This window comes from Helianthus annuus, chromosome 2 (assembly GCF_002127325.2).
Source record: "Helianthus annuus cultivar XRQ/B chromosome 2, HanXRQr2.0-SUNRISE, whole genome shotgun sequence".
NCBI classification, from domain to species: domain Eukaryota; kingdom Viridiplantae; phylum Streptophyta; class Magnoliopsida; order Asterales; family Asteraceae; genus Helianthus; species Helianthus annuus.
The window spans coordinates 143000412-143009375 of record NC_035434.2 but is presented as its reverse complement, the minus strand read 5'-3'; the positions used below and the strand labels follow the sequence as shown (position 1 = coordinate 143009375).

At 36.8% G+C, this 8964-nt stretch overlaps 1 pseudogene; it reads right to left on the bottom strand.

Annotated features, from left to right (window-relative positions):
- Positions 1-661: 661 nt before the first annotated feature.
- Positions 662-5349, bottom strand: LOC118487464 (annotated as a pseudogene).
- Positions 5350-8964: the final 3615 nt, after the last annotated feature.

Below are 8964 nucleotides of genomic sequence, written 5' to 3'. Positions count from 1 at the left end.
TGAAAGAAGTGTGGTTAGTAATTTTGTGATATTAAGGTAGTTGAAGGTAGAGATAAGGTGACATGGCAGGATGCCTGGGTTACAGAGGAGGCAAACGTAGTGCCCCTCCCTAATTTTGGTATAATTTTAAGGGTGTAGGGAGTGGTTAGACACTTGAAAGTGGTAAACTTCAAAATCAACCAATGAAAGTATGTCATGTCATTCAATGAAAAGTATTTAAACTATGCTGAAAAGTGTTGGCAATGGTTAGACACTTCATGAATTGGTAAACTATTTAAAAAAATAAAGAAAAATGTGTGATTGGTTGAGATGACATGGACCCCACCCCACACACCCCCTCTCTCTCCTACCCTCCCTCTCCCCGATCGGCAACCTGTTACCGCATCTTGAGCTTTACCGAGCGACAAAGGAGGTTGGCGGCGGTGTACCCGAGCGGCAAAGCCACTTTGCAGAACCCCTTTACCGCCCACTCCGTGTGCCCTAACGGTGTAAAATCCGTGTGAGTTCGATAACCCAAGATGGTCATGTAGGCACGAATTTTGGTAGCAATATATTATATATAGTTTGAAACAATTTGTTACTCAACATGCATTTTAATATAAAAAGTAAAACTATTTTTTCTGATTAATTTCAAATTCATGATTGAAGAATATCAATCATATTCAATTCAAGAGCCCATGTAAACTGGCATCATGTTTTCAAAATATAGGGTTATCACCATGGGCAATTACAAGAAACTTATTAAGATGTCTTGCTAACTCATATCTAACTTAAACTTTATAACATATATCCTGGCTCCATAACATCACATATTATTTATCACTAGATCGAGCTACATCTAATCTATGCCAGTTCCTCACTTCCTCAACATTCCTTCATTGATATGATCGATTGAGTCCATTGAACTTTGTGGTGATGTGTTGCAGTTCATGAAATTTGTAGCATTCATGTAATCCTGATAAGACATTGCTCCAGCCATGTTTGCAGACCATTGACTTTAGTGTTTCTTGAATCCCGGCAGCTTTGTGCCACTTGAGCTCTGGCTTGCAGCAACTGTGCTTGTAACCATGCAACCTAAAGTTTCATTAAATTGGCCAAAAAGTAACGAAACATTAATCATGGTTCATAATGATACAAATGAAGAATTTCTTGTATTACACCCACAGGACAAAACTAGAAGATAAATCTTAGTGGAGGACAAAATTTGTTGATCGATTATGATTTTTATTTTCCTTGAAGAAAACTAATTACTTTATAATTAAAAACAGAAATTTAAACATCTTCATTATTAACTACAATAATCAAATCCCTACTATAAAGACCAGTGGAATTGAATCTGCGTGTGTGATGTGTATATATATAACCATGGTTAGGGTCATGTGAGAAGTACTAGACTAATTGAGAAACATTCTAGACCACACATTTTCCCTAAGCTTTTTCTAATATACATATATGCATAGTTTAAAATTGACTGTATACATATGTGTATGTTATGAAAAACTTAGGGAAATGTGTGGTCCAGATTGTTTCTCAAGTTTCCCAAATAGGGTGGACTTCTCTTAGGATCCCTAATATATAGTCTTAGGATCCTGTAAAAAAGACATTTTTCGTGAGAAGCATAAAAATTCATATGTAGACAGCATGTTTTGGACTTGGGATAATGTTTTGGGTTGTTTTGGCAAGAAAAACACCAAACATAACAAGTTAAGACACAATGCAATGATTTCTAGGCTTAAAACTTAAAACACCATGCAAAGAACGTTAAGTAGTGTGTTTAAGTGTTAAGTAGTGTGTTTTAAATTCCACGCCAATAATACGTTGCATTGTGTTTTAAATTGTTATGTTTGAATTTTCCTTGCCAAAACAACCCAAAACATCATACCTAAGTTCAAAACATGATGCTTACATGTCAATTTCTATGCCTTCTCACACTTCTCACGAAAAGAGTCATTTTTTACAGGAGTTGTAAAATGAAAACTTATATATATAGGGTAAGGGTAAAATGAAAACTTATACGAGTTGTAAGAACTTAGAGAACTCGGTCTTACGAAAGGATTTTTCAAAAAAAAATTACCAAAAATCCTAAAACAAAAATCAAGTTTTCCAAAAAAAAAAAATAGTTTATTTTTTTTTCATTTACCGCAGCCGTAAATGATGTAGAAAGTGATGTCATGCTTATGTTATCACTTTTTTTACAGCTGCTGTAAGGAGCCGGAAAACACCATTTCAATTTTTTTACGGCAATCTTTCTAAACATTTTCAATAGTTAGTGAGAAGACTCGAATACTTCTCCTTAATGAAGGCAGGAGGGCTTTTAATGAAGGATTGGTAAAATTGGAAAAAAATATATAAATGAGTAAACTGTCATTTTGGTCCCTGAGGTTTGGTCACTTTTGCCACTTTAGTCCAAAACTCAAACATTTTGCATTTGGGTCCATGTGGTTTCAGTTTTATTGACATTTTGGTCCAAAAATGAAATCTGCTCATATTTCTCAAATTAAATCATGCTATTTTGTCCTTTTACTCAGGGGCTAAATGGTCATTAAATAGAAAATTTATATAATATATAAACTCTGCACTCTCTTTATCTAAACACCCTTCGTCTCTTTCTCTCTTTTTTTTCTCAATCACAGGAACACCCCTCTGTCTCTCTCTCTCTCTATCTCTCTCTTCTATCTCTCTCTTCTCTCTCTCTATCAGGGGATGTTAAACTTGGATCTCGTTTTGGTAGAGGCGGACATGAACAGATTTCCACCAGAGCTTCGTACCGAGAAGGCGCAGGCTGAATTTTTGGAAGTAGTGGCTAGGTTTAGGCGATTTTCAACAATCGGAGTTTGATTTATGGCAAATCGGAGATGGTGGAGGCGCTGGTGCCGAAGGTGGTGGTTATGCCGCCATCGGGGACGGTGACGGTGGCGTCGTAGTCGATCGGGAGTCCTGATGTGGTTGTGGTGGATGGAGATGTGGCGGAAGAGTTGTTGGTGTAGAGTAAGCGGTTTGTGATGAAGAAGAAGGCTGCTGCTGCGTCGGTTGTGGTGGAGGATTATGCGAGAAGATTTGAGTCTGGTGATGTTGCTGTGGTAAGTGAGGTTTTGAATTTTGAAAATTTGGTGATTGTTTTGTGTTGTTTGTGGTAAATGAGTGTTTGTTGTAAAATTTGGTTTGTTACTTTTGTTAATTTGATGATGGCATGGGGTTTGGACACAAGTAGGTATTTAGGTTATAATGCATATATATTAATGAGGTGTAGTGATAGAGTTATAGAGCTTGTGTGGAGATAGATGGTTGGTGGCGGTGGTGGAGATTGATGCTGGTGGAGGTGGTGATGGATGGTGGTTGTTATGGCAGGAGAGAGACAAGAGAAAGGAGGTAGAAGAAGAAGAAGAAGTGTGGGGTGTGGTGGGACCCACAAAAGATTATTGTTTTATTAAAAACTTTTAATAAAATAAAAAAGAAATAATCATTTTGCTCATGAGAAAAAAGACAAAATACCAGGATTTAATTTGAGAAATATGACATTATTTCATTTTTGAACCAAAATGACAATAAAAGTGAAACCATATGGAACCAGATGCAAAGGTTTCAAATTTGGACTAAAGTGTTAAAAGTGACCAAACCTCAGGGACCAAAATGACAGTTTACTCTATATAAAATTTTAAAAATTTCTATATTCTTCATACGTTATTATTTTTTTAAATTGCACCCTAAGATTATAAATTTTCTTATCTTTCATACAAGTATATTCGAGCATATTTTTTCACCATAAATAAAAGATTTAACATGTTGTTCTTTTTTCAATGCCACTATTATAGTATTGCACATATGCAATAGTACTTAGCCTTAGGGTTTAGATTTTAAGTTTAGTTTAACTTTTAGGGTTAGATTTTTGAGGAGTTTAGGTTGTAGGTTTAGTTTTCAGGTGTTTTGAGGGTGAAAGTGGGGGTTTAGGTTTTTTGGAGGGTGGGTATGGGAGATTGACTGGCTTGGTTTTTTCGTAATATTACATATGTGTAATTATAAAAAAAAATTGTTTTCTTTAAAAGTAAAGAACTTTTTGTATTTTAAAATGCTAGATTTACAGTAAAAAAATATTTAAAACATATTTGATGTGTTTTTCTAAACTTTTTTTTTAGAAGTTTTCGAGTTCTCGAAAAAATGAGTTTACCCATTATTGCCATGCAGTGACGGAACCAGAACGATTTAGTTAGGTGGTCATTATAAGCTTATATTCTATACCGGTTCAAATTAGAGGGTCCATCTCTAAGTTTGTTTTTTAAAAAACTCAAAATTTTTAAATAAAATTCAAAAAGTTCCGGTGATCGAAGGGTCAACGAACCCTCTTGACCCCTCTCTGGTTCCGCCGCTGTTGCCATGCATTTATGCAAAATGCTATTTCTACAACTAGAACCCATGAATTTCAGGCTCGCCTCTTTTTTAGGGGTGTTAAACGAGTCGTGTTCGTGGGTTGGCGGGTTTAACCCGACCCGAACCCAAAAATTTTAGACAAACCCGAACCCGAAAATTGTGTCATGCATATGAACCTGAACCCGAACCCGACCCGAATATTCTCAGGCTGACACGAACCCGACCCATTCAACCCGAATTTTTTGTTTTTTAATTTTTTTCAACAAATTAATATATTAAAATTAACATATACAACAAAAGACACAAATTTATATAATAAAATTACATTAAAATTATAAAATATTATGTCAATTTCCCTTTTTAAGTTATATTTATTACATAAAATTACACACCTAATCAAATTATTGCATAAAACATACTGTAAAAATATAATTTTAATATAAATGGGTTAAATGGGTCAACCCGCCAACCTGACCGGGTTGACCCGAACCTGACCCGTTTAGCTAAACGGGTCGGCGGGTTCAACCTGAAACTGACCCGAACCCGTTTAGACTAAACCCAAATCCGCGAATTTCGTGTTAGGTTCGTGTCGTGTTTTCGGGTCGTGTCAGAAAACACCCCTACACTTTTTTCATTGAAAAACTAATTTTTTTTAACTTTTAATCACTCTCATGGTTTGTACCTGCTGTTGTAAGGCGAAGATATGTGCAACGCAGCCCAAAACAGGATCTTTGATCCTAGCTTGAGCTTCATAAGCAATGCTGACCACTGCCTCACAGCGGTCAGCAACTGCCACATGGTGCAACAATTTCGAAACATTGCTTGCGCCAAACACCTTGTGAATCGAGGCAAATCGAGCAGGCCCTTGTTCGGAGCAGAAGTAGGGTGCAAAGATGCAATCTGGAGTGCATTTTCTTCTGAGAAACTTGCATGCACCACAAGGTGAGCCAGTTCCTACGGAGGCTGCCATGGAAGAAGCTTGGAAACTTGTGTGGGTGTTAAAGAAGATGGGTGCACACGAGGTGACTTGAAAATGGTGAAATAAATAAGGCTTTAAAAGGTGGGAAAGGAGACAAAGAAAGTTTGAATGTAGGGTTGTGAAGAGACAAGAGCAATGGTTTATTTCATCATCACTATTTATTTGTTTTGGTGTTTCTTATATGGGAAATTGCATTAAAAAAAGCTATAGTTGTATCAAAATAGCAATAAGTTTACTTCCTCACTTTTAAAAAGACAAAACTCTATGATCAAAAGTATTTATATATTAATATTTTAGTTTGTACGTTGAAAATGAAAAATCCATGTATATATATTTCATAGAAAAGATAAAGAAAAGCAAAATGATGGAAAGTACTTTTTAAAATAAATTAAAAGATATGTTGCAAGTTTTATGAGTCTTCATCTTGCTAACCCACAACAAACATTTAAGTTATTAGAATATCTCTTTACATTGATCAAATTATGTCATCATATGTTTTTAACTTTTAGATATATTTTATTTTTTAAACACACACCTACACATTTTTCCTACGTCAATACATTTTATATATGTCCTCAATTTCAAAAATATGATATTTCATAACTACTTTTTAATTTTTTAAAACTATATATATTTAATATATAATGTTTCTACTTCTTAGAGCATTCACAATGATGACCCTAAAAATATGGGAGTGAGTTTAGTTATATTATAAGGCTATGGGGTGTGGGGTCATGGATTGGAACATTATTTCCACATAAGACAATTAATTAAATGGTATACAACCCCCCTCCTTGATTGATGGTGATTCCCATGGATTAAACCACGATTGCCACGACTAATGTGCGTGAAGTGTGTTATATTTAGATGTATATTTTAAGCCCTTTTTACACTTTTAGCCAAGTTTTAAATTTATAAAATACGATATTTACTAACACTAAACACACATATGGGCAAGTGCACCCATCGTGGACGTAGTATAGTGTTGGTAAGATACCGAGGTAGTCCAAGGACACAAGAGCTTTTAGTACCGGTTTATCCTCAACGTCTAACCAAATCAAAAATGTTAGAAGAGATTTTTAAATTAAGAAAATAAAAACTAAATGCTGAAAAATAAAATAAAATAAAAACAGATAGACAAGATGAATCACTTGGATCCGACTCGTGTATTAGTATAACCTTTGATTATTTTCGCACTTTTGCACTTGTTTAAGAGATTATCTTAGTTATTGTAGTAGACCCCTCTTTTGAAGGCGACGTTACCCTCAACCCAGTAGTTTGAGTCAGCAAGGATACAATCCTAAAGGGTCGGATTATTGAAAGATAATGAATTAAGTTATTAATGCAAATTATGGTAGGCCCCGCTTTTGGCGGTGACGTTACCCTCGACTAAGTAGTCTGAGTCAGCAGGGATACAGTCCTAAATAGCCGGGTTATAGTATTAATAGTAGTTAACTTATGAGGGGGTCAAAGAGTTTGGATCCCCGCCATCCAATACCTATGGGCATTGAAGGAGATCCTACTAAATTTGACCCAGGTCCCTAGCAGGACCTCTAAACGCTGAACAAGGGCAAGACCCTTACCAAACCGTTCCCTTAACCCCCGACCAGGTAGCTCCATATAGACCGTGGAGATATGAATGGTGAAAACTTTTATTTTATATAGACAGTAAAATAATGCCAAGACACCACGGACAAACGATAAGGAAAGATCACCTTCAACATAAGCAACTAGTTTTTAAAGTCATTAATACAAACCAAATAAAAAGTGCAAAAGATTAAAAATAAAAAGTATTATACTAAACACTTGTCTTCACCAAGTGATGTAAGAGACTTAGGCAAACATGGCCTTGATTGTCAAGAACTCTTACGATCAATCTTGGATCCCGAGACGACTCATACACTCTATGATGGACAATGGATGATGATGGTGGATGATGGTGTTATGATGGTGGTGGGTCGTGGATGAAGTGTGAGAGAGGTGGTGTGCCAAGGGATGAGTTGAAATGAAGCCAAGCACTCCTATTTATAGGCTGAACAGAAGGCTGGGCACGGCCCCGTGTCCGCTGGACACGCCCCCGTGCCCGTCTGACACTCTCTCTCTTCATTAATTGTAATTCGCAATTACAATTAATGCGCCTGCTGTACTTTCGCCACGCCCCGTGCTCACTGGACACGACCCCGTGGTGGGCAATAGAAGCTTCTATAGGTTTGTCTTTTCTGCTACTTCTTGGGTGCGGCCCCGTGCTGGCTGAGCACGGGGCGTGTTCAGTCTTCTGCCTTCTCTATTTTGATTGGGAGGATGCCGTTGAGGGGTCAGGCAATCCACTTTTGTTCCTTTTCTTGTATTTATGTTAGATTTAGCTGTCTTTTTGCTTCTTTTGTGAATTTGAGCTCATTTAATCCTGAAAATACAAAAGGAAGACAAAAACACTCTTTTTCCAACATTAGTACTCAAAAAGGGTTAGTTTTATGCCTCATTTGATGGAATTTATATGTTGCATTTTACACACATCAAATACCCCCACACTTGAACTTTTGCTTGTCCTCAAGCAAAACTCTTTAATATGTGGCTTACACTCCCAAATGGAATGGGTAGAAGAGAAGGTTTTGGCTTGTCATAGAGTGTTGAGAATCCAAGATTTTTTTGGGTTTTATTTTTATTTATTTATGTAAAACCCGTGAGGATCTCAAATGAGAACAATCTAACCTTGTGAGAGTGCGGAAATCAAACACAAGGTGATTCAAGAACTAATATTTAAGATCAAATAAGAAACAATAGAAAACAAATCAAACCGAAACTTGCATTCAACTAGATCGATGACTGATACAAGATCGGATGGAACTCGGTTCCAATTGCTTTGTGTCGCCTGCCTTGCACTCGTAATCAACAACCCTTAATCAATAGATTAAGGTGTTTATATACTAGACATGTGGACCGAATACTAACCTAGGCCCATGCAACACTTATCTAGCCCAACCCACAATAAATAACCCAAAACATAATAAACTAATAACAAGATCAACCCCTAAACGTTGTTAACCTACATGAATAAAACCTTCAGGTTCCAACAATCTCCCCCTAGGTTTATGCATGCAGGTTCTTCTGTCTTCAGCTGCTTTGATGACCACCACTCATATTATCCTTGTATCCACCAAATCCCCGCTTATGAATATGCATAACAGAGGCTACTGCAGACGTCCACCCCTTAGCAATTTCTTCATATTTTTCAGTGGCTCTGATTTGGTTGCTCGCCAGTACTTCAATATCTTCAACTGCAAGATTCAACAAATCAATCTGATCGACCAAACAGTAGCTTTCATCTCCATCACAAACAATCACAGCTTGACCAAGACGTTCATTATACGCCCAAAAGTGCATTGTCTTCAGCGCCCCTTTCGGAATCTTTCTTACCAAAGGAATCGTCTTTTCTTTGTCAGTAGCGGGCCAGTGCACTATCTTCATCCGCTTGTTCGTATATGGATCCCTGATCCCTTTTGCTGGTTTAACAGTGGTATCTACTGTACGCATCGAGGGAAAACCTTTGGCAACTTCCCTTTTCAATCTCTCGAAGAATACATGACCAGGTCCATTAAGCTTATCATCCACATAAGGTTTAT